The sequence below is a fragment of the Caretta caretta genome, chromosome 11, assembly GCF_965140235.1.
Source record: "Caretta caretta isolate rCarCar2 chromosome 11, rCarCar1.hap1, whole genome shotgun sequence".
NCBI classification, from domain to species: domain Eukaryota; kingdom Metazoa; phylum Chordata; order Testudines; family Cheloniidae; genus Caretta; species Caretta caretta.
This window is the reverse complement of record NC_134216.1, coordinates 32,903,055-32,928,363: the sequence shown is the minus strand read 5'-3', so window position 1 is coordinate 32,928,363 and position 25,309 is coordinate 32,903,055. Positions and strand designations below refer to the sequence as shown.

The following is a 25,309-nucleotide window of genomic DNA, read 5'->3' as shown; positions in this document are numbered from 1 at the left end:
CAAAAGTCTTGGCAAAAATGAAATGTAACAAATATATAAGGGGTCTGCAAGTAGCAATAAGCTGAACGAGTTAAATTTCTTTTACTTTTCATAAGCAATATCTATCTATCTATAACTAATCCTTCTTCAGTCACTTGGAATCTTAGCTTGTTTCAGTTCCTTTTCTGTCATCATTTCTTGTCTAAAAGTGTTGAATTTCCTCTTTTAAAAAAAAATTAGGAATAGTGTGAAAGCATGAGTTTTCAGCTAATTATGGGAAGAAGTGTATGTCTTAACTCAGGGGTGGGCAAACTTTTTGGCCTGAAGGCCACATCGGAGTTCCGAAACTGTATGGAGGGCCGGATAAGGAAGGCTGTGCCTCCCCAAACAGCCTGGCCCCCGCCCTCTCCCACTTCCTGCCCACTGACTGCCCCCCTCAGAGCCTCCAACCCCCCTGCTCCTTATCCCCTGACCGCCCCCTCCCAGGACCCCCCACCTCAACCATCCCCCCGGGACCCCACCCCCTATCCAGCCCCTCCCTGTCCCCTGACTGCCCTGACCCCATCCACACCCCCACCCCTTGACAGGCTCCCTGGGACTCCCATGCCTATCCAACCACCCCCTGCTGCCTGTCCTCTGACCGCCCCCACAAGAACCTCTGCCTCATCCCTGTCCCCTGACTGCACCCCCCCAAGACCCTCTTCCCCTTTTCCAACCCTCCCACCCCCTTACCATGACACTCAGAGCAGCAGGACTGGCAGCCGCGCTCCCTGCCGTAGCCAGCCACACCACCGTGCTGCCTGGCAGGAGGTCGCAGCCCTGCCGCCCAGAGTGTTGGCCACATGGCGAGCCAAGGCTGCGGGGGAGGGGGGACAGCGGGGGAGGGGCTGGGGGCTAGCCTCCCCGGCTGGAGCTCAAGGGCCGGGTAGGACGGTCCCGTGGCTCGGATGTGGCCCGCAGGCCGTAGTTTGCCCACCTCTGTCTTAACTTCTTCTTTAGAAAAGATTTGCAAGAGTCATTCTTCAACTTGCATAGTTGAATAGTTTCTTCAAAAAGGAAAATATAGACGTGTCTCTTTAGAAGTGGGGGGGCATTTATTAAATGCCCTTGGTTAGGATTAACAATATATTGAGAGAACTCTCTGCAACAACAAAATAAACCTGTGAACAACAAAACATATAGTCTCTGGAAAGAGAATAACAAATCCCAGTAATATGAGACTGTTACTTAGATCTGTTCTCCTTTGTAGATGAAGTAGTTATATATGGTTGCTTTTCCTCTCTTAAGAGTGTCATCTGGTGCACAGGATGCTTCTCAGCCAGTTTCGTGGTGGAGTCTGGGTGTCAAAAGAGGATGAATAAAACTGCTGAGGAGATCTTATTCGTTTTCGGTTTCTAATTCAAATAGCTTAACATTCCTAACTTGTAAAGTAGAAAGATGATGCTTCATACGGTTTTGATGAGAGCAGTGTTGTACTACACTTGTATTGAAGTAAATCATAGATACAAAATTACCACTGTAAGTTTACCACATTAAAGGAAATCAAGAGTTTTTGTGGTGTTTTGTAACCATTTACAAAATCTTAATAAGTTTACAAATCATTCGATGTAAATATTAGAAACAAGACAATAATTATTATAACGGTGAGCTTATTTATTTGTTCAGAGAAATATTATATCTTAATAATAATCAAATCTTGCTATTTAACATGGTGTTACCATACTATAGAATTAGTCTCATTACACCATTCAGGACATGTGATTTTATTAAATGAGTGAAACTACTGACTCTACTCATATTTATCAAACCAGGTGTATCTATGAAAAGAATCAACAGTAAAAAAAAAAATTGGAGAGATGTACTTTGTTTTTACAGATGAATATACTTTGTCTGAAAAGTGAATTAATGGTAACCAAATATGTAAGTACAGTGTCTGTTTTTCCTCGGTCTCTCTTTCAAGGTACATGATCGATATATACATTTTTTGTTAACAAAAAATTCCCATATTTTTGGAATCATTCCTCCAGATTTGAACTATTTTTCTTTATCCACTAAGACTATCAGTAGTTTAGCGACTACTAGCAGATGAGATATTAATTTTTTCATTTGAGTGTGATCATTTCTGATAGGAATTCTCAGAAGGATTACCAAAGAATTATATGGTAATAAATGTCCAACAATTTCTGATATTTGTTATGAATTGGATTCCAATATTGTCTGAGTGGACATATCCACCATATATGTATAAAATCTCCTCTCTGCACAGTTTCTGCAGTGGTTGCTTCAGTCTGTGTATATTTTTTTTAACCTGACTTGTGTGAAGTACCATTTAAAAAGTATCTTAAGACTGAGGTTGCTGGTATTCTTTTTGCTGCTGTTTGTTTTTGTTGCTGGTCGTCTTTTTGTTTTTTCCCCCTCTAAATCAAAGCCTATTGCTCTGGACTAACTTATTTGTCCAAATCCTTTTTGTACCATGTCATACCTGTACGTTTCTTTGTTAAGAAAGTTGGCTGCAAAGATTAGAAAACAAACAAACAAGGCCTTACATTTATATTAATCAACCAGAAGCAAAACAAACAATCTCTGCCATTAAAGTTAGCTTTCTATATAAAACATTCTGAGAAAGGTGACAAACATAATGCTGACCTTGAAGGTACTGGTACCATGATAGGGTGAGCTGGTTTAAATTAGTTATGATTCCTTAACAAGTTAGAAAAGTTTGTTTGAACAGCTGGCTAACTGAATGTGTTACACGGTTTTCCCAGTCTTCAAAACTCTGTTAGTGTTTCTGGTTAAAATCTGGATGATTTGCAATGGGTGTTGTTACAAAGAGAAAATAACTTAAACCCTAGTTTTATCCCAGACCCACAGAATAGTCTTTGCCAAAAATTGTGTATAAATTTCTGGAGGGCGTGGTGTGTGTGTGGTTTTTTTTTTTTTAATAAATCCATAGTAACCTAGCAATATATATTACCATTACAGTTTTCTTGTTCAATAAAGACTCAATATTTGGCTGGCTTAGATCACCGGCAATTCACTACTGCTTTGAGCTGCCTGGCTTGATAGTATCATATTACAATTGGAACAGTTAGTCCACCCTGTTCACTCGGTCTACACAAAGTGTCTGACAAGATTGAAGTCAGTGGGCTTGTGCCTGCTTATCCAGGACTGAATATGGCCGAAAATGTTTGCCTTAGCATTTGAGACTTGTTACTCCTTTGCACACATTTTTTACATTTATCAGTGCAGTGTGTGACTAGCAAATGAACTTCTACTCCACTTCTTTGCTGGAATATTAGCAGTGTCTCTAGAGTCTACAACAAAATCTGTACTCAGTTGTGTGTGCGTGGCTTCAGTCGAAGAATTTGGCTCTAAGAATAAGATTCAGTTATGCAAACCAGTATGTTATAAGCAGGCTGTAGAGCCGGGTGATCTGGGTGGGGCATGAAACTATTGTCTGCCTTTATTTGCAATCTTGAATAGAAGAAAATATTAATCTCTGCAGCAGATTTTCTGCGTGCCTGCTCCAGCTCACTTTGTCCTATGCATCCAGCAGGGCTGTATGGACTTAACAGAGCTACCCCTGCAGCTACTCCTCCCAACCACCAGGGGTTGTTGTGGTCTTGGTACTGATAGCAGGGAGTCTCTCTTCTCTGTTACAGGTTCTGCTCCCCATCCCAGCACCCAGGGCAGGAGAAAGCGTGCAGAAGGAGGCTGCAGGTGCTGAGTTGGCATGGAGCTGAAGGGGGCAGGGTCTCCAGGGAGATCAGGCTGAGGCAGACGAGCTCCCCTGGCCTCCTGTCCCTCCATTTTGTCCTGCCCCCAGCCTTTGTCTCCTTAAGCCGTTGGTTCCCTTTGCAGTCCCTGTTGCCCTGGGGGATTTGTTAGCTTACTCCGCACTTCAGTTTGGGTCTTTAGACCTCTGGATAATCTCTGTGCATGGAAACTGATTCCCACTCTCTGCAGCATGTCAGGGTGAGGCTAGTGCAATGCAGCACACTCTAGTGCTTTGTCAATAGTAGATATATACGGGTGTTGTCTCTAGCACATGGCAAGATGAGATTGCTCTTGTTTGCTTCAGTCAGTGGGGCAGCATGGCTATTCTCATCTTGCCACCCCCTATATCTGTCTAGCTTCAAATGTTTGGCCTGAGATCCAGACTTCTGTGGGTTATCTTAGGCCCTCAAGACTGCTACCAAATTACAGTCTGCCCCACCTTATGTTTAGCAATGACATGCTGGTTACCTTTTTCCAGACTTGAAGAAGAGCTCTGTGAAGCTTGAAAATTGTCTCTTCCACCAACAGAAGTTAGTCCAATAGAATATATTACATCACCCACCTTGTCTCTATCAAATTCAGAAGACGTTTAACTATGCCACAGGAATACATACTATGGGCATAAGTGCCAAGACTGAAGATACAGTTGAGTAGAATAGAGAATCAAAGCAGGCTACAAAGGAGAGTGTTCTTGAGTTACTCTATCCTCAGAAATTCAGCTAATGTAGAGAGAGAATTTTTCCAAATTAAAAGAAAAATATAGTTCAATTTTGTTTCCCAAACACTGGAGGAAACTCTAGGGTGCCAATCAGCTGGGAGAAAAATCTCAAGCATCCCAATTTTTCACAGTAGTCAGATAAGATACTTTCTTATCTCCTCCCTCGGTCCACCCTCTTCCCCCGGTTGTATTCTCCAATCTAGTCCATTTTTCACTGTACGCTGCATTTCCACAGTTTTCTGTTTCTCTCCCTTGTTCCCAGTTCAGTCTCCTTTCTGTTACTTATGCTCAAGCAGAATAAGAAGGGGACTTGACCATCCGTTCCTCGATCTCCTTTGCAGCAGATCTGGGAATGGGAAGTTTCTGATGGTGCAAATTGTCCTCTGTGGGTAAAAATTTGGTTCTTCCCCCTGTGATGGTTCAGCACAGGTTGATGATGGTAACTCAGGAACACTGTTTCTAAATGCCTTTATACAAGGGAGCAAAACATCAGTCACCTACTCTGTAGACCTACCACTGTCCTTTGACACAGCTGACTCAGTCACATCCTGCTTTCTTGCCTGGTGGTGGTGTCAGAATAGCTCCAGATTTACCTGTTGCAATTTAAATTAAAATAAAATGAGTGTAGTAAAAATGTTTCGTGTTTCAGAGGAGCAGTCAGAGCTGCTGAAAACCAGGTATTAAATCTAGAGAATATTTGTAAAACATTTTCTCAATACCCAGACTCAGGAGGACCTTTAACTTTAACTTGCAAATGATACAGCAGCTAGGCTCAGATTGTTGCCCAGATTGGTGACAATGCGTGGTAAAAGAAAAGCTTACTCACTGTAATGGTTGCACTTTCATATGTGTGATTTTTTTTCCCCCTACATTCTTCTGACTTTACACCATTGTAAGTGGGCTAGCTTCACACTGCTGTTGATGTGTTGCAGAAGAATTTCTGCAGGGGAAACTTGGGTCCAATTATAACATTTCTTTGTAATGATCAAGAGCTATGGTATGACATCTAAATAAAATTATAGGAGTGCCTTTTTAACCAGACTGAACTGCATGACACCTATATAATGTAATTATGTACATTTTATGAATTAAAATTACCCATGGATGTCTTTTGAAAGACATTCTCTTGTCTTTCTGTGGTCAGTATTAAATTTAAAATGTTTTTTGCAGTGTTAAAAGGATGCTGTTAGGTTAAATTTGGCCCCACATTTAGATTTTGTAAATGTAAAAATTAATAAAACCTGAAACCAATAAAATTGTTTCCATTGAATAAAAAGGTAAGTGGAAAGTTGTGCTTCTTTAAGGAGTATCTCCCTGTAATGTTTGCAACCCAATTGTTGTATCAGTTGTGCCAGCCCATGAGAACTCGAAAGTGAAATTGACTAGAATTTGAATATTAGCTAAAGAAAACCTGATCTAGTCTATTTTCATTATCCACATTGTAAAAATGCAGAAAGTAAACCTCATGAGTAGTAAAAACTCAGTTATGTTTTAATTTTTTTTCAGTTTTATCATTTTAGGTCCTGATCCTGCAATGAGATCCATGTGGATGGACACTTGTGCCCATAGGAGAGCTGCACTAACTTCTCATTGTAGGAGCAGAACCCTAAGATGTTTGTACCAAAGATAACGAAGTTTTAAAATATGGGGTGAAATCCTGGCCCAGTGACTTAAGTGGGGCCAGAATTTCACCCATGATTGTTAACAGAAGTCTTCCCTTTAATAATGGAGACTACATCAAAAATAAAATTATTGTTCTATGTGCTTTAGAATTCAGCACAGGTGAACCTTAGGTGTGTTTATGTAATTGACTGCAAACTAAACAAATTTAAACTGCAGTTATGTAACATTTTTGTTTAAATGACTGTTGTGGCTTATCAGGTTCTTTGAGATATTATCTGTATTTTCAGTTCATTGTAAGTATTCCTTAAGATTGTTTTTGAGAATTTTAAAATATTTTGTTCTATTTAAATGTTTTATGTAATTTTTGTAAAATTATTTGATATGAGAGGATGATTCATTAACTATATTTTCTGTTGCAGTTTGTTAATCAGTGATGTCCCAGAACTGACCACGTTCATCACAGTAAGTGTGCAACTGCAATTATCTTTCTTACAATGTTCTGAGAAGCATGAATCATATAGGGAACTGGGATAATATTGTTTACAGTTTGTCTTCTTTAGAGCTGATGGTTGTATAATCATCTGAACATAGGGCTAAATTCTGCTTATAGACCCTGCATCAGCAAGGTACTTAATCATATCAATAGGGCTAAAAGTCTAAAGGGTTTAAAGGTAGGCATGTCCTTATTTACTTTGCTGAACAAGGTCCTTAATGTTGAGTAACTCCATTACACTGAAACTGAAAGAATTTGGCTCAGATAATTTTCCATTATCATTCAGACATACAATAAAATCTGAACCGCACAGTAGAACTCACTTAAACTATTCCTCGCACCTCTTACTTTGCATACAAAAATTATGGCCTCCTGTGATTTCCCACAAAGCTGTACACTGAGAGCTGTTTTCAGGTTTTGTATTATGGTTCACTTGCTGTATTTGCTGTTCACAGAATTCATTCAATCACATTGGGTCTCATAGTCAGTAGTACAAATTAGCAATATTTTTTTTTATTATTTAATTCAAAAGACTAGCTGTGTTTGTTTGTTTGTTTTTGCTAAAGGCTTCTTATTTATTGAGATAGAGGATGTGGTGTTCTACCTGCCTAAAACTCAAGGGTCCAGTCTTGCTAACCATTACTTCTGTGACTTAGATCTAGATTTTTAAAGGTGCTTAAGCATTACTGTGGTCAGAATTGCAGTGCCCTAAGCCTTTGACTCCTAATTGCCCAAATTCTTTTTTGAAAATGAGACTTAGGCTCCTAAATCAGGTAGGAGTTGCAGTGTTGAGCACAGCACTGCCTAAATACCTCTAAAATCTGGGCCTTAATACTGTGATCATATTTCCCTATGCTAAATATGGAACACCTGGTAACATTACTTGTGTTCAAGTGAGTTCAACGGCAATCAATCGGAACTATGCAGTACAAACATTCAAATTAACATGAAGTTGACTGAGCCCCTGTTAAAAAGAAATGCTGTGTGGTTGGATTCTTTTTATTTACCTTCTCATCTTTAAGGCTTTAGTGTTCACACTGGGAGGGTTGACACACACCCCCTTACCCTCCTCCTCACACATGGCGAGATGTGACACACACATACTCCTGTACACCTCTCTCACACAGGAAGGGGGTGGGGGGCAGGGTGACTGACCGACTTGACCCTCTCCGCCCTCCATACCTGGCTGGGCCCCCAGGACCGACCTGCCTCTCCTGGTGCCATGTCTTCCTGAGGCAAAACATGGGGAGGGGCATGCAGGGTCACATGCCCCAATCCCCAGATTTCTGCCAGGATTCACACCAGAATATGACCAGCAGCAGCCTTTTAGCACTTTGCGGGAGGGAAGGAGCTGCGTGCGGGGGCATGAAGGGGTTAAGCCCAAAGGATTCATTGTGCACCAGGGCCCAGGGAACCTGACTGCAGGGGCTTCAGTGACCCAGTCAGAGGTGGCTCAGCAGGACAGGGTGCCTAGGGGATGGAGCAGCTCCAGGCTCCCTGAGGGCGGACCCTGGGGGGGAGAGGGGGTGAAGAGGCTGCTGTGGAGTCTGCAAGTTCACAGTGTGAACAGACTGGCAATAGCTCCCCTCCCGCCTGCCACTCCAGCACTTAGCTGAGGGGTGAAGAGGCTTCCCCGTGCCAGCACTGAGCCGGGCTTTGGCACATGCAGTGCTCAGCTCCTCCTGGCCAGCACTCCGGGCCAGAGAGTCTTGGGCTTTCGCAGGGCGCCAGCCCAGCCAGAGGCAGTACGGGAAGGAAGGAGCCTGGTGGCCAGGCTGTTAGTGAGCTGAGCACTCCGACTCGGGGCTGGTTCTCCCCATAGCACTGGAAATGGGACGCGCCCCGCCCGGGGGAGTATGGTGGAGCAGTGGAGTTTGCGGAATGGGGGTGGGAAAAGCACGGAGAGGACAGTTGGAGGGGAAGCATGTAAAGTGCCAACTGGTGGGCAGCAGAGGTGACACGTAACCGGCTGCCGCCTGGCACCTGCCTGCACTCACCAACCACCACAGCTTGCAGCGCACAGCCAGCACTGGCTGGAAATGGGATGGGGGGGTGGGGCCCTGCTGGCCAAGAGTCAGCATGCAGTGGGGGCTGTGCTGATGGACCAGCAAGGGGAGCAGCCTGCCCCGCAAGCTGTATCATCACCCTGCCACCAGCCCTGCACCCCCACCTCCATGTCAGCCACTGGAACCCCCTCCCCACTCACCAGTGGTGGGCTGGTGGCTCACAAGCAGGGATCCGGCCAGCAGCAGGACCTGCCAGTACTGTACAGACAGAAAATACTGGACAATTTGCCCGTTTTTAAGAAAAAGTCAGGACACCTGCAAGAGGGCTTAAATACAGGACTATCTCTTCAAAAACGGGACATCAGGTCACCCTAGGCCTTAGTAGTCCTCACTAATACAAGTAATTTCATTGACTTCAGTGGAAATACTCACCTTCATAAGAACTACTCATATTGTTATCTTGGAGGATGAGGTGGTAACTTTTACACATTTTTAAAAATAGAGACTAAAACATTGTTAGCCTGTACTAGCAACGTCCCAGTGAATGGTGGCCTTACCATACATAAGTCTGAATTATAATGTACATTTATATTGTATTACAGTATTTTATTATTTTTTCAATTGTTTTATGGTGGTTTTGATGTGTTATTCAGTACAGACAGAGGCTATTTCAAATATAGTAAGACATCCAAGTCATATTTTGGCTGCTAAATCAATTTTAATAACTTTGAATAATGAACACTGATAGAACAATGGTGTGATTACACAGGTTGTGATATTTTGTAGCTTACTGGTCATATGTTTTCCCGTATTAATATAGTAAGTTTATTGGAATATTCCTAATAGGAAGTCAAGTATTTTGCACTCAGTTGAGCTCCGTCTATTTTAAGGATACCCTGAGCATACTTTTTAAAACTGCTTACATCTTACTTTAATCGTTTACTACTAGACTAAATAATTATTGTGCATTGAAATAGAATGGGAGAATAAGCAAAGTCAGTTTGTCTATAGATAGTTTCAAACAGTTTTTTATCTTCACTTCCTACCTGTCAGGAGCGGAGAATTACTTTCAGACAGAGATTTGAAATGACTTTATAATTTAATTTTAGTACCCTTCAGATTAGCCATCAGTTCATTTTCTGTCTCCAGTACGTGAAGATAAAGACAGACATTTATTCTGTACAGAAATATTTTAACTCGGTGTGTGTCAAACGATATTATGTTGACTAACAAGAACCTCTCTTAGTGCCCAGACTGAATATTTTACGACATAGAGCAATCTTGTGTTTCACTGGTGACCTTCATGCCTACGTCCCAGAGGTGCTCTACAATCAGTGATGTTAAAATTAGCACTGGTAAGACAAAAAAAATTGCTAAAACAATCATTTTAAGAATGCTGACTAATAGAAATATTTTTAATGTTAGATTTTAAAGTCACAGTAGTTGAGAGCATTTTCTTTATTATTAAACTGGTAATGTGTTCCAAAGCAGAAAATGAAACTCTGAAAGGCTATACATGTGTCTTCAAACCATATTTAGGAATGGTAAGACCACCAGTAGGGAGGGAGATAAGATAACCTACTATATGTAAGTAAGTGGGAAGCAGCAATCTGAAACAATTGCAAAACATATAAAACTGGGCATGTCAGCAAGCATGGTTGCAATAATAAATTCAGACATAAGGAAGGAGGAAGATTGGGTCTAGTTTCCAGTAAGAAAATATAGTTTTACGGCAGGCAGCAGACGTTACAAAACTTACTAGAATACAGGAGGGCAATGCCCCTGCTACTTAAAGGTTTAATGGTTTTGACAAAAGAACTCCTTTCTTGAACAGGCTTTCAATTAAAGCTTACAACTTTTTCCCTAGGAAATGTTTGGAACTGCTAGTAACTCGAGATGAAGAATCTCCAGTGAAAGACCATAACTTCTCCCCCTCTCTTTTCCTATGCTCTCTTTCCTCAGGTAGAGGGAACTTCAGTTATGGACCCTCACAAAATTGCCTGTCTTTCAGCTGCTCGGAGTTGCTGTGCCTGCTGATTTGTGGGGCCTATAAATGTCAGAGCTAAGCTCAGCTTTCATTTGAAGAAAAAGGGTTTCTAGCCTTTTTCCTTACAAAGATAGTCTTGAAAATAATAAAACCATGACTAGGGTTGAAAATTTGTCTCTGACTTCCATGACTCAAGAGTTATTTGTGATCCTGTGCTTCTCCATCTTGGGAGTCGCTCACCCCTAGACCAGTTTGTGGCTATGAGGAGCAGTGTCACCCAAGCTTTCTGCTCATGCTTTGCAGCAGATTGTCTGCTGCTGAGCTGTTGCTCTGTTGAGCAGACACTTCGTCCGCTTGCCACAAGAAGATGCTACTCAGTAGCATGACACTCAAATGGTTAAGATTACAGACATAAATCTCTCTCCTATTAAGTATACACTTGGATGAGAACAGAAAAGTGTTTTTAAATGCTTGCACATGTCCATTCCACTGTAGGTGTGTGTGCTTGTCATGAGCACAGCCACCAGAAAATTTCCCCCCAGTGGTATCCATTGGGTCGGCTCTGGAGTCGTGTGCTCACAACACTGGTATAAAGGGTCCTGCCGACCCACAGCCCTCTCAGTTCCTTCTTCCTGCCCATGACAGTTGCTGGAACTACTTCGTCCTTACAATCTGGAAGTATATTCTCAGTGAACTTTTTATTATCTATAGTTACCTCTTGTTCATAGTAGTTAAGTTTTTGTTAATAGATAGGTTACCGGAACTCCGCTTAGTGGAGTTAGGCTCTGCCTTGTTCTGGGGCATGCCTTGGTTTCCAGGCTTTAAGTGCCTTGGTCTTCAGTGCCTTGTGCCACAAGCCTATGGCTGTGAGCAACCCCCATTCCAGCTGCCTTAAGTGCCTGGGGAGAAACTCACATGTGGGAGCGCTGTAAGATCTGTAAGGACACCAGACTGAAATTTATTCTCATGGAGGGAGCACTAAGATGTCCCTTGGAACTGGGTCACTTGGACTTGACACAGAGCACTTCAGCCTCAGTAAGGACTGCTCTGGCTGCTGTTTGAGACCTTTGGTGCCATTCCTCAGTACCGGTGATGAAGAGAGATGCTCACTCCACCTTTCAAGAGCCTTGGCACTGGAGAGGGTGGACGATGCTGAAGAAAAACTCTCCAGTGAGAGAACCTCTGCATCGTTCACCGTCCCTGGTGCCGAGGAAGAAACAGAAGAAGACTGATGGAGGACGATCCCCAACCCTGACATTGGTGGGGCATGGAGAGACCAGTAGAGTGCAACTAGGGTCGGGCCACTCCATAGCTCCAACCACCTGTGTGGCATTTTGCTGACTCTAGCCCCAAAGCGGGTACCACTGAGTCCAGCACGGATGGACTTGCTAACACAGGAGAACCACCAGAGTTCCAGTGCCTTGGTGGTACTGTCTATGCTTCGGGCACTCACTGCAGCGAGAGACTTACTCTCACTGCTGGTACTGGCATCTCCAGCTATGTAGGAGCAGACACTAGTGGCACCAACAGGAAGGACCTCTGCAGCACCTAGGCCCCAGGTGCCTTCCAAAGGGAAACCAGTCATGATGGCTGAACTCCGATTGCCTTCCTCTCTGCGCTAGTTGCTGACACTGGTCAGCACTGCTCCTCCCAGGTCTCCAGGAATGGAGTCTTTGGAGTTGGACTCGGAGTCAGAATCATATGCTTCTTGCAGGAACCAGCACAGTCAACCCAGTGGGCACTATCCTGCCATGGACCTGGGCCAACGCAATCCACCCATGGTGTGGCCCCCGGGGCAATGGCCAATCCCAGAACAGTGGCCCTTCTGGAACTCCTGGGCTTTCCCATCAATGCAGGGTCCCCAGTCCAGACGATGATACTCCGTGGCATCGGAGTCCAGAGCTGTACCACAGCTTCATTCAGAGCCAGATCCAAGATCTGGTACCGAGGCAGGCACAGAATACCAAGAACCAGCACCTCAGGACCTATCTGGTGCTGAGGGTGAAGAACAGTGCTCCCTACCGGTGCAGGCTTCCTTATTCTCTTCTCCTGATGAGGCAGTGACAGGAACAGATATAGTGCCCTCTCAGAATGACTATAGGACTCATCAGCAGCTCCTTAAGAGAGTGGCCCAAAACCTAGGTATTCAGGCAGAGGAGGTCAGGGAGTCCTTCCATGCGTTGGTGGACATTCTAACGTCACTGGAGCCATCAAGTGTGGTGTTGTCCCTTAGGAGGCCTTTATGGACCCTATTAAGGCATTGTGGCAGACTGCAGCATCCCTTCAGCTGATGGCAAAGAAGACTGAAAAGGAATACTTTGGCCGGGCTAAGGGTTATGAATTCTTATATATACGCACCCCACCAGGTTGTCTGGTTGTGTCAGAAGCTGATGAACAGGAGTGACGGGGCTACAAGGGCCAACTCCTAAGATCAAGGATGCCAAAAAATTAGACCATTTTGGCAGATAGGCCTATTCAACAGGGGGCCTTCAGCTCAGGATCATGAACCAGCAAGCGCTCTCCAGCAGATACATTTCAGCATGGAGTCCCAGGAATTAAAATTGTAAGGAGTTGTTACTCCAGGAGTCCAGATGAGAGTTTGCATCTGTTTTTTAAAAAGGTAAGTCTGTGGTGAAGGCGTCCCTTCAAGCAGCCTTGGATGCGGCTGACTCTACAGCCTGATCGATGGCATCAGTGGCGGTGATGCCAGAAGCTCATGGCTTCCATCCTTGGGCCTGACGCATGAGGTCCAACTAGGGTGACCAGATGATACGGACAAAATATCAGGACACATGGGGGAAGCAAAAAAAAAAAAAAAAAAAAGCGGCTGGAGCGGAGTTGCTGAAGCTAAAAAACCAAAACAACAACCCTCCCCCCCCAAACCGGAGTGGCCAAAGCCGCAATATCGGGACAAATGGTGTCCTGACCGTGCATCGGTCGGGATGCAGGACGAACTAAAAATCGGGACAGTCCTGATTTTATCGGGATGTCTGGTCACCCTAAGTCCAACAGACTTTGCAGGACCTTCCTTTTGAGGGCATGCTGCTCTTTTCTGAGCAGATGGACTATAAGCTGCACAGCCTGAAGGACTCCAGGGCTACTGGAAGTCCTTAGGACTTTATACATAGGCGCCCATGAGAAAACATTGTAAGCCTCAACTGGCCTCTTGATTCTTCCCACCACCTGCCCAGCAGGACTCTCACAGGGAGTGGAGCTGGGGCTTTAGGAGAAGACCTCTGCCCCAGTCCTTGTCTGCATTGATGCCTGCTCCCCCCAGGCATTCTGGTGAGTCCAAGCAGGCCTTTTGATGGGACACTCGGGAGCGATATACCAAGACAGAACTTAGATCCAACCTCCCCAGTATTTGTGGACCATTTATCCCATTTCTATCAGATGTGGGTCTGTATTACAATAGACTGCTGGGTGCTAAGCATGATAGCAGTGGGATATACCCTTTAATTCAGTTCTTCCCACCTCCCTCCTCGTTTCTCTTCAGGGATCCTTCTCATGAGCAACTTCTGGCCCAAGAAGTGCAGTTGCTCCTAAGGGTGGGAGCTGTGGAAGAGGTTCCACCAGAGTTCAGGGGCCGAGGGTTCTACTCCTGATATTTCCTAATCCTGAAAGCCAGTGGCAGTCTCAGACTGATTCTGGACCTGCGGAAGCTTAATGGATACATAAAGAAGCTGAAGTTCTGCCTGGTCTCCTTGGCTTCCAGCATCCCCCTCCCTGGATCCAGGAGACTGGTATGCTGCCCTCGATTTGAAGGATGCATACATCCATATCTCGATTTTTTTTTAAGGACACAGAAGGTTCTCAGATTCATTGTGATCCACATGCACTATCAGTTTGCAGTTCTCCCTTTCAGCCTCTCTGCGGCCCCCTAGTGTTCATAAAGTGCATGACAATCGTTGCAGCCTTCCTGAGGAGACAACGGGTTCAGGTCCATCCTTACCTTGACAACTGGCTGGTCAGAGGTTGGACCGAGGTCCAGCTGAAGTCTGATATAAAGTTAAACCAGTCAAAATTCCAGGACTTAGACTTCTGCGTATTTATCAGCAGACCTACCTTCTCCCCAGTTCAAAGGATAGAGTTTATCAGGGTGATCTTCAACTCTGTCCAGGCCAGAGCCTTGCTCCCCAAAGCATGGTTACAAGTAATAGTGGTGCTTATAGAGAGCCTCAGAGATCACCCCATCACGACAGCAAGGAACTACTTGAAGCTCCTGGGCCACATGGTCTCATGCACCTGGTGCAGCATGTGAGATGTCGACTCAGATCTCTTCAGGTGTGGCTGGCATCCGTATACTCACCAAATCAACATCATTTGGACATAGTCATCACAGGTCCACCATTGGTGATTGTCTCCCTCACTGGTGGTTAGACTCATTGGTGGTGTGCATGGGAGTCCTATTCTCAGGATTCCAAACATCATTATGTCTCCTTATGGACACTTCAGCGATAGGCTGGGGTGCTCACTTGGGTTCCCTCAGAAGCCAGGGTCTCTGGTCTCCAGAAGAGCTCTTGCCGCACATCAACATCAAGGACCTCATGGCGTGGACAAGAACATGTCTGTTGTCACAGACAACATGACAGCAGTGTTTTATATCAACAGGCCAGGAGGGGTGCTCTCCTCTCACCTGTGAGAGGAAGCACTTTGCTTATGGGAGTCCTGCAAAGCTCACTCAGTCCACCTTGAGGCCCGTTATCTGCAGGGATCGCAGAATGAGCTAGCGGATCACCTCAGAAGATCCTTCTCCAATTAACCTCAAGTGGTCCATTCATCTAGATGTCTTGAACACCATTTTCCAGAGGTGGGGATCTCCACAGATCTGTTCATGATGAAGCACAACAAGAACTGTCTTGAATTCTGCTCACTTCTGGGTCACAGCCCCAGATCTCTCGCAAAAGCCTTCTTCCTCCCTTGAGTAGGTCATATCTTCTACGCATTTCCTCCCATTCCTCTGATACACAGGGTCTTGCAGAGTGCAAGTCATCCTGATAGCCCCTGCCTGGCCCCGCCATCACTGGTTCGCCACTTTCCTTGACCTTTCGGACGCCAATCCTTCTACCTTTTGTATCCATACCTGATCTCTCAGGGCGATGGCTGCCTGCATCACCCAAACCTTGAATCCCTTCATCTGACAGTCTGGAAGCTAGCATGCTTAGAGCAGGTCCACAAGGAAGCCATCCACCAGAGCTACGTAACTGGCAAAGTGGAAGAAGTTCTTGATCTCGTTTACTCAGAAGGGTGTCTCGCCTATGCAGTCATCAATACCATTCATTTCTGGACTACTTATTACACCTGAAGCAACAAGGTCTAACCCTGTCATCTGTTAGGGTCCATCTGGCCTCAACTTCAGCTTTTCACCCATGGGTGAAGCAAACAGCATCTGTAATCAGTTTCTTAAGGGCCTTGAGAGATTATACCTCCAGGTATGTCAACCAGTCCCTCATTGGAACCTCAACTGGTATTATCAAAACTGACAGGACCCCTATTTGAGCTGCTGGCAATGTACTCTCTGCTCTACCTGTCCTGGAAGTGACCTATCTAGTGACCATTATTTCTTCCAGAAGGGTTTCAGAGATCCAGGCCCTCACTTCAGAACCACTATACACAGTATTCTTCAAGGACAAGGCCCAATTGCATCCTCATCCAGCTTGCCTTCCAAAGGTGGTTTCACAGTTCCATAGTAACCAGGATATCTTCCTGCTGGTCTTTTATCTGAAACCACATGCCAACAGGGAAGAGCAGAGGTTTCGCTCACTAGACGTCAGACGTGCACTGGCCTCCTACATAGAAAGGACTAAGATGTTTGGGAAAATTACTCAACTATTCATAGCTGTTGCAGACAGGATAAAAGATCTTCCTATCTCAGCCCAGAGAATTTCATCATGGATCACACCCTGAGTCTGCACATGCTACGACCTGGCAAAGGTTCCTGCCCTGACAGCACATTCCACAAAGGCCCAAGCATCTTCGAGGGCATTCATAGCACAAGTTCCTGTCCAGGACATTTGTAGAGTGGCAGTGTGGTCCTTAGTTCACACATTCGCGTCTCATTATGCCACCACCCAACAGGCTACAGTTAATGCTGGATTTGGCAGAGTGGTGTTGCAATCAGCATATCGATAAACTCCGACCCCTCCGCCTGCACAACTGCTTAGGAGTCACCTACATTGGAGTAGATGTGTGCAAGCACTCAAAGAAGAAAAAACAGTTACTAACCTTTCTGTTACTGTTGTTTGAGATGTGTTGCACATGACCATTCCAAGACCCTCCATCCTACCTATCTGTCTGAGTTGGCTGGCAAAAGGGAGCTGAGGGGACCGGTGGTCGGCAGGATCCTTTATACCGGAACTGTGAGTGTGCGACTCCAGGGGGCACCAGAGTCAACCTGATAGATACCACTGAGGGAAAATTTTCCCATGGCTGTGCTCAGGGTAAGCACGCACACCTACATTGGAATTGATATGTGCAACACATCTTGAATAACAGTTACAGAAAGGTTAGTAACTGTTTTTATAGGTTTGTGGCTTTGAGCAATTTTCTCTTCAGCACTGAAAAGAAATCCATGAGAAAATAGCCAGAGGAGGCTTGCTTGTGCTCAGTGGGGGTCTCTAGGTACAAGGTTATCTTGAATGCTGGTCATGTGCTAACTCGTTGTACCTGTTTATTCTGCATATATAGTTATGATCATGGAATTCTTGGATTGCTTGGTAAAGAAAGAAAATAATTAAATCTAGGGAAAAACATACTATAAGTCAGGAGTTGCATTCTTGTAGGCACAACCTTTTCTTATGAAACTCACATTTACTCTGCTACAATGTAGCAAGAAGAACACCACCCAAGAAAAATGGCAGACAGTAAAACCTTACTCCCATCTCAGTCCTGCCAAATCAGGACACTTTTGGAGTAAAAGGGAATTTAGGTTCATGTAAGAGATCATCCCAACCTGCACCTGGTGAAAGCAGGTACTCCTTGCATCTCTTACCATCTTCACCCAGGACTCATTCTCATGTACTCAAGCTACAGAGGAAAGGCCACTTGAGAGCTTCTAACTATGCATACTAGTCCCAGATCAGAAATAATAAGGATTGACCCGGTTCCTGAATGCCTGTACAGGTCTGTCTTTTGACAAATAACTACTTTCTGTAATGTTCTCAAGCTATTATATTGAGAACTATACAACCCCCAAAATCTACTTAAGGAGCCCTCAGAAAGGCAGTGTAAACTGTTGCCCACTTCCAAACTGCAGATCCAAGTAGTCCAGTGCCAGAAAAGTAGGAAACCTACTCAGGATATTTTGTAGCACCCAAATGAAAAAGAAAAAATTTCCTTAGTTCTGTCTTCAGGCACCACCAGTGTACAAACTCTTTGAAAAGAAGGAACCCTTTGTAATTGCCTTGCCAGAATCCTTAGCAGAGTTCAGCTGGATAAACTGGAGAGCACATACAAAATACAAACCGGTGCTGGGCTGCTGCTGGCGCAGACCAGAAACAAAGACAACATAAATTTGTTAGAAACAGGGGAAGTCTTTTAACATTCAAAAGACAATTGTGTATGTGTGCTAGCTCATCCACTTTAACGTACCTGAACAAGGAACAAGTGGCTCCTAAGGGACAATTTTTCCCCTTTGCTTTCCTGGGAAGAATTTAGGCTGCTCTGTTGAGAGCTCTACGCATCCTCTGTTCTACCAACTTCATGGGAAACTGGATTGAATGATAAGAAAATATACTAAAAGCTTCCTATGTGGTTGTAGCCAAACAAATAGCAGCCTAAATTTGAAAGACTGACCGAGCAGAAGGTGGTATAATATTTGGAGCATGTTTTACCAAAGAGATAGTGGCTAATTGGGGTGAGTGAGAAGAGGCTTTAACTTTAGAATTTGACCCCAAATTGGAGTCCCATTTATACCTTTTTCTAGACCTTACCATACAGACTTCCTAGAATTGGTGGGTATTGCATTCAGCTGCAGACTTCTTAGAGTAATTAGAGGTGAAAGTTACGTAGTATTTTCCCCCTAGTTTTCAGAGCCACCATTCAAGAACTTTTCTTGCAAATCAAAAAAGAAGTTAAGGGAGAGTTGAGCATATATATTAATGCCTAGAAATATGAAGGACTGTGCTCTCCGGAGAGAAGAGATTGGGACTCCTTTTTAAAAATAGAGCTCTGTAGCCATTGGTAGCTCGAGTGTCACGTTTGGAGAGGTCCCCAATGTTTGGATTGTTGGCTCTGAAAGCCAGAAGTGAATTACCAAGGAAAATACTTTTTTTTTTATAGGGAAGTTATTGCTTTGTGTGAATTTGTAAGCTAGTAAATTAGTGAGCTGAAGAGTGTCAGGTTTACATTTAAGGGAGTTAGATGAGCATCTCAGTATTATTCTACAACCAGTTAGTATGGATTGTCAGCATTCCATTCATAATCTGAACAAAATAAATATGGTGGTCAAAGTACAGCTTAAAACTGAATTTAACATAGCAGTTGGATTAGAATAAAGACTGAGAACCAGAAACTTTTAAGGAGAAATTATTGATAATGGGAGGAGTAAATGAACTGTATGTTGCCAGTCTTAGGTTGCCAGAATGCCCCGTTGCTGCTTCAGTGCAACATCGGGCCTACTGCATTCTCTTTCTTCTTGGAGAATAGTCAATATATCTGCAGATATGCTACTTCACTGGCCCTATTTCATCCTCTAAACCAGTTATTCTCCATGAGGGGTACGCAGAGGTCTTCCAGGACGTACATCAACTCATCTAGATATTTGCCTAGTTTTACAACAGGTGACATAAAAAGCACTAGCGAAGTCAGTACAAACTAATATTTCATACAGATAATAATTTGTTTATACTGCTCTATATACTGTACATTGAAATGTAAGTACAATATTTATATTCCAGTTGATTTATTTTATAATTATATGGTAAAAATGAGAAAGTAAGCAATTTTTCAGTCATAGTGTGCTGTGACACTTTTTTGTATTTTGAGGTCTGATTTTGTAAGCAAGTTTTTAAGTGAGGTGAAAGTTGCAGGTATGCAAGACAAATCAGACTCCTAAAAGGGGTACAGTAGTTTGGAAAGGTTGAGAGCCACTGATCTAAACACCTTACTCACAGGGGATCTCATAGAGTTGTGCTTAGTGGTGTGTGAGGATATGTTTACACTGCAGTTAACACTCGCAGCTGGCCCATGTCACCTACTCAGGCTCATAGGGCTGTTTTATTGCAGTGTAGATGTTCAGGCTGTAGCCTGGGCTCTGGTATGAAACAGCCCTGTGAGCCTGAGTTAGCTGACACGGGCCAGCTGCAGGTGTTTAACTGCAATATAGATATATCCTTAGTGATCTTTATAAGCTCCTCAAATCACGCCCTTCCCCTCCCACTGCTGGGAGTGGCATTGATTCTGCAGCTTTTGTAAAGTTATATCAGGCTGTTTTTTCGCTGCAAGAAAACATGCATTTTGGTTTAAAAACAAGAAACATGGAGACAAAAAATTAGATGTTCCAAAATAACGCATCCCAAAAAGTGCATAAGAATTCACTGCTTCGTACATGGTTCAGCACCTGCAGATTTAATTACATCTTTACTTAAGCATAATAACAATAATTATAATTTACTGAGAAACTAAGAATAATAAGCTCTTTTAACACAGTTTTAAGTGTTTGTAATAAGCATACCTGTTCTAAGTAGAAGGCAGAAGAAATTATACCTTTTAAAAATTAAGATTTCTCCCCCTTATTTACACAATTGTGTGTAGTAAAACTGCTTTACTTTAAAATAAAAGTAGTTTATTGCCAGTGAATAATATGTTTCTTTGTGTTGATTTGTCAGCAAATGTTTTTGAATTACAACAATAAGAATAAATAAAATATATATTTTGTTACTGATGAATGCAAATCAGCTTGATAGGAAAATAGCAGTGTGGAAAGAAACTGCAAAAATATTTTCATGTTTCTTATGGTTTCTTTCAAGAAAATATAAAATCTAAATGGCTTTTAGAGGCTACTTGCTTAGCTCAGCTCCAGTCTACTTTTACAGTTAGACATGTCATTTTTGTCTTGTGTTCAAGATGGGTTGGCAAACTATTTTAAAGCAATAGTAACATAAATATTGCTTTAGATGAACAAGAATAATTATTCCCAACTATGTTGATATTGCTGTTGATAACCAGACTTAATGGCCATTTGCCTAAAAGAGTTAAAGAACAGATTTTGATTGTGTATTGTCAGTCCATGATTAGCATCTGTTAGGAAGAATAAGTGGTTTATTAAGCTTTACTGTACAGATGGCAACTGGAAGGGTTCAGATGTAAAGTGAATTTTCTGTAATATCACTTTATTGTTAAGACCAGCTGGTTTTATCTGTTTAATAGCAGTAATAGGTTTGCAAAAAAAAAAAAAAAGGGGGGGGGGAATTCGTATTAGTTATGTTTACTTGCAAAGTCTAAAGTTCAAAAATCTTTCAAAACACAAGTCATTGGTCAACAATTGTCTGTAATCGGTGTTTTTTTTAAAGGAAATGTCTGTAACTATATTTATAGATCTATTATAACTGATCTTTACAATTATTTTTCCCAATTAGTGGAGTGAGAACCTTTTTGGTTACATTTTGGTAAATAAGCAACTTTCTCATGCATGATTTAAGATTTTGGATTAAAAATATATTTCCAGTCCTCTGGTTGTGAAGGTAAACTTCCAAATTTAAACAAATGCAATAATGTCTTCATGAGCTGTCTTAGAAACAGGGCAGAGCATGGAGCCTCCCTCCTCAGCGTGGACCTTATGGCCTAGCAAGGGGGGAGTAAGCAACAGAGTGCTGGTTGGTAGCTGCTCAATTTACTACCAGGTTGGCATCAACTTGCAAACCACTACCCAGCCAAACAGATCAGCCTTCTGATCTTGTGTAGCCTGCATGCCCCTCTTTCCTACTACCAGGACAAGCGTATGACTGGACAGCAATAATGATGGAATGGCTGGGGGGGCATTGGTATTGGGTGTGAAAAAGGAGGGACAAATGGAATGTATATTGGGATTATTTGGGGTTGGAGAAAGGAACACAATGTTTTTGTGGGATAAGAGATGTGCTGAATATATGACGTTCTTCTACACCCAAAAATATACTGTTTGTTTGTTTGTATCTCATGCTCAGTGTCATGAAGGCAGTTAGAAATTGAGTGAGATGCTTCAGCTTGCCAGTTTAGTTTAGACACTTTTCACGGAAAACTCTACATTTGGGTGGGGAAGAAGGAAACATCTCCTGATGGCTTTAAAAAAGAAAAGTCTGAAGCTGATGAAATCATGCACAGGTTCGGAATATTAATTGTAGTCCCGATGAGAGATAAGTGGTAAGAGGGCAGGTGAGGTGGTTAAAGGGTTAGGATTGGTATTGGGTGTGAACTGGGTATTTAACTGGGTATTTAACTGGGTCCCTTCCAACCCTTATATTCTATGATTCTATGATTCTATGATTAGGGTTGGCAATTTACTGATTGCAGAAAACTGAACACCCTTCTGTGCCTGTGCCCTGAGGTCCCGCCCCTGCCCTGCCCATTCTCCGAGGCTCCACTCCCCACTCACTACATCCCCACTCACTCCATTCCATCACCACAGTCTCCCACCCTCGCTCACTTGTTCATTTTCACTGGGCTGGGGCAGGGGGTTGGGCTGCGGGAGTGGGAGAGGGCTCCGGCTGGGGGCGTGGGCTCTGGGGTGCGGTCAGAAATGAGGGGTTCAGGGTGTGGGAGAGGAGAGAGGGCTTCAGGCTGGGGCAGGGGATTAGACTGTGTGTGGGGGTGAGGGCTCCAACTAGGGGTGCGGGCTCTGGTATGGGGCTGGGATGGGGGGTTTGGGCTGCAGGAGGGGGCTCCAGGCTTCAGCCGAGGCATTCAGAGTATGGGACGGAATGTGTGGTGTGGGCTCTAGGGGGGAGTTTGGATGCGGGAGGGGGCTCAGGGCTGGGGCAAGGGGTTGTGGTGCTTGAGGGGGTTCAGGGGGTGGGCTCTGGGAGACACTTACCTCAGGCAGCTTCCGGAAGCGGCTGGTATGTCCCTACAGCCCCTAGGTGCAGGGACAGCCAAGGGGCTCAGCGCGCTGCCCTCATCAGCAGGCGCCACCCCCACAGCTCCCATTGGTTGTGGTTCCCAGTTAACAGGAGCCGCGGAGCCAGCACTTGGGGCGGGGACAGCACTCAGAGCCTCCCTGGCCATCCCTGCACCTAGGAGCCGCAGGGACATGCCGGCCGCTTCCGGGAGTCATGTGGACCCAGGGCAAGCAGGGACCCTGTCTTAGCCCTGCTGTGCTGCTGACCGGACTTTTAACAGCCTGGTCAGCGGTGCTGACCAGAGCCATCAGGGTCCCTTTTTGACCAGGTGTTCCAGTCGAAAACCGGAGGCCTGTCAACCCTAGTTAGGATAGTTGCTGTTTATCAAATGGCTGTCATCACATCTTATAGATTCATAGATACTAAGTTCAGAAGGGACCATTATGATCATCTAGTCTGACCTCCTGCACAACGCAGGTCACAGAATTTCACCCACCCACTCCTGCGAAAAACCTCTCACCTATGTCTGAGCTATTGAAGTCCTCAAATCGTGGTTTAAAGACTTCAAGGAGCAGAGAATCCTCCAGCAAGTGACCCGTGCCCCATGCTACATGCTCTTATTTGCCTTTTTGATGGGCGTGTATTAGAACACACAAAATTGTGCCTGTAAAATTAGGTATGTGTGTTTTGTAGATATAAAGACCTGAATTGTCAGAAGTTCTTTGTCATTCTGTAGCTGCCCTCAAATACTTGCACCAGCATGAGTAACAAACTGAGGGTTCCAGTGGCAACAGCGGGACATCTAACTACTAGATTCATTCACTCTGACCTATAATTGCTGCTCTTGCATCTATAAGTCATTGGGAGTCCAAAATTGTGAGTATTCCAGGATAAAAAAAATTGTACCTGCAAAATTAGAGGCAAGGTTGATACCTGACTGAATACTGGGTTTCATAATGTAATGCTTGCAAGAAATACATTCACTTGGGCCTTTGCCTGAAGGGTATCGTAGGGGTATGTTTATTCTTATGTCTAAAGAGATGGGAAGTCTATTTCTGTTTAGTTTATTATATTGCTGTTTATCTGCAGACACAATTCTTGGAAGCCTTACTTCACCAAGGCAGAACTCCCTTTCATGTGAGTGAGCGTTTTTAGTCTAAAGAAGAATTCGAGGATAAGCTTGTGAATTTGTATGTGGGTCCAGAGATGTAGAGCTGATCCTCAGCTGGTGTAGACAGATATAGCTCTGTTGGTTTCAGTGAAGTTATACCAGTTTATTCAGTCTGAAGATCTGGCCCATAGTGAGGAACTTCTTTTTTAAAAAAATTGAAAAATAAAAATAGTATTTGTTTCAAGTTTGTGTACATGTGTGTAGTTAACCATTTTAATATAACACACTTTAAAATGTATACGTATAGTTTTGTAATTTTTTTTCATTTAGTCAGTATTTGAAAGTACATAATATATTTTTTTCTTATTTTGAAGTTGTACAAATGGACCTTATTTTAAGACAGGCAGAACAACAGAAATTACAGGGAATTTGCAGTTTTAAAATTCTTCTTACACAATTAGTGAGAATAAAAAATGGTACGTTAGAGGACAACTTAAATGCCTATCAGCTGAATAAAGCATGGGCTCAGAGCTTGTAGAGGGAATATATGTTTCATCTGTTTTAGATGTATTACAGAGGTGATGTCAAGGTGAAAGCAGACTTGCAAAATGGTTGGAAATCATTGATATTCTGACTCTGAGGCTGTAAATGGCTCTGTGGCAGATGGAGTCTTTGTCAAGGAAGAAAAATGGCAGGTTTGGAGCATCATAGATGTTTTTGCTAGCAGCTCAGCTCACAGGCTGTAACCTTGTAGTGTTCAGGAGTTTCTCTTGTGCTTTAATAAATTGTCCTCTGCTTTTTATTCCCTAAAGTAGATAAATAGTAGTCATCATAATTCAGTACAAATTGTGGTGTTTCATTATAAAGAAACGTAAACATGTTTTATTATCCAGATTTGTAAGAAGTAAGCTTTCAAGTAAGCTAGTATTTCTGAATGAGGTAAGTACCAGAAATATTTTAACTTGATATGCTTTTTACTAAAATTAAAAGGGATATTGCTGAAACTTTTTCTCACAAGTCTGGAAAACAAGGATACATAATATAAATTCAGAGTTATTTGTATTTTTGCATTTTTTTTTCTTACTGGCGTTGGTGGTGTATAACCCAAAAATACTGTAACATGCTCTGTTATGTTGATCAAATTGTACAGAACAGTTAGCACCTGGCGGCATCCGGTCCTGAGTACCTGCTATGGGGGCACTAAGCACCTTTCAACTCTTATTAACTTCAGTTTGTAGGATTGAGTCCTTATTCATAAAATTAGGGTTCACATTTATTTTAGTTGGAAAGAAATTTTTATATTCCTACCCCATTGAATATTTTTTCACAACGCCATGAGACTATCTCATGGATTTGTTAAAGGTTGGTATAGTATATTTAAGGTATGTCCATGGCTGCTTAATCCTTCAGTTATTTGTGAAACCAGAGCCAGAGAAGTTATATGTACTGTATAACTGGACAATTCAGAAACATCCTTTCTTCAGTTAATCTTTTGAATTAGTATTGTATCTTTTAGCACACCTGTATATTTTAAGGGCCATACTTTACCTTTGCTCCCTGGTGGAACTGTTGATGTCAGT

At 43.3% G+C, this 25,309-nt stretch overlaps 1 protein-coding gene across 26 annotated transcripts in view; it reads left to right on the top strand.

Annotated features, from left to right (window-relative positions):
- Positions 1–25,309, top strand: part of BAZ2B (bromodomain adjacent to zinc finger domain 2B) — a 277,230-nt gene that overhangs the window by 48,579 nt on the left and 203,342 nt on the right. For all 26 annotated transcript variants that reach the window (XM_048869525.2, XM_048869524.2, XM_048869532.2 and 23 more), the window contains one exon: positions 6,517–6,559. The gene's annotated coding sequence lies outside the window, so the exon portion shown is untranslated. The remainder of the gene's footprint in view (positions 1–6,516; positions 6,560–25,309) is intronic.